At 49.5% G+C, this 1213-nt stretch overlaps 1 protein-coding gene across 1 annotated transcript in view; it reads left to right on the top strand.

Annotated features, from left to right (window-relative positions):
• The window catches only part of CFAP74 (cilia and flagella associated protein 74), a 111914-nt gene that overhangs the window by 8385 nt on the left and 102316 nt on the right, over positions 1-1213 (top strand). The gene's annotated exons all lie outside the window — the stretch shown is intronic.

Consider the following 1213-nt stretch of genomic DNA (forward strand, 5'->3'; position numbering starts at 1 on the left):
GGAAGAAGGAAGGAAGGAAGGAAGGAAGGAAGGAAGGAAGGAAGGAAGGAAGGAAGGAAGGAAGGAAGGAAAGCTGGAAGGAAGGGAGGAAGAGGTATTTATTTAGCACCTATGTCCACTGTACCTAGTGCTGGAGATAGAAATTTGAAAACAAGACACTGTCTGTTCTCAAGGGGCTCACATTCTAGGGGGAGACAATGCTAATAAGATAGTGTTGCCGCAGAGCAGACAGAAAGGTCCCACAGGTAAAGCAGAGGGTGATGCATCTCTGTCAGTGTCATTTCCATTGATAGAGACCCATCCTCTCCTGACATTGGACCATTGAGCTCTCCTTTCCATATCTTTGGTAGCTGTGGCTGCTGAGGGCACAGGGGCTGCCACACCTGCAGAGGCACTTACCAAGGTGAGTTTCAGCAGCGATGATGCTCCTCTGTACAATGACTTTAAGGGTCAGTTTCAGTGTAGTGATTGTGTCCCCAAAGACAGTCCTAATTCCATGTGAAACACACAAAGGAGTGAGTGAAGCTGGGCAATTCTCAGCACATTGAATTACATGTCCCTTTTAGGGAAGTTTTTGGGTCTCCAACCCCCAGGAGTGTTTTCTGATGCCACCTGGATCATGTCAGGTGGAGTTTCTGGGGAGGACTCTGTGAGCCAGACAGCATAGTCCCCTGGGTGTGTGAGTGGAGCAAGAGGTTTTGAACCATTAAGAGAGGATGAGAGATGACAGGCAGGAGGGACCTACAGTTCAATTTGTGTGAGGACCCCTGGCTTCCTAGGATGGATAGAGAGCTGGCTGCAGCATCAGAAAAGACCTGGGTTCAAATCTGCCTCTGACACCTTACTGGCTATGTGACCCTGGGCAAGTCAATTAACCTCTCAGTGCTCTAGGCAAATCTCTAAGACTGTCAATGGCAGAAGAGTTTCTAAGCTGCAGTGGTAGAGAGAGATTCCTCATTGGGAGTTCCTGACACCAATAAAATCACAGGTCTAAGCCAAAAAACAAACAACCCAACCCCAAACCAAAACCAAAATGCCCAATTTCAGTCACATCCCCCACTATTTCTGCCCTGCCGCTCCTTTCCTGTGTGCAAAAAGTGCCACCCCTACCTTCCCTCCCTCCTCCCTCCCCTCGCTTCTTCCTTCCCTCCCTCCTCCCTCCCCTTTCTTCTCCCTTCTCTCTCTCCTCCCTCCCCTCTCTTCTCCCTTCTCT

The sequence above is a fragment of the Petaurus breviceps genome, unplaced genomic scaffold (assembly GCF_028583685.1).
Source record: "Petaurus breviceps papuanus isolate PSGF00001 unplaced genomic scaffold, PetGlider_PUasm1.0 91041, whole genome shotgun sequence".
In the NCBI taxonomy this organism is placed as follows: Eukaryota; Metazoa; Chordata; class Mammalia; order Diprotodontia; family Petauridae; genus Petaurus; species Petaurus breviceps.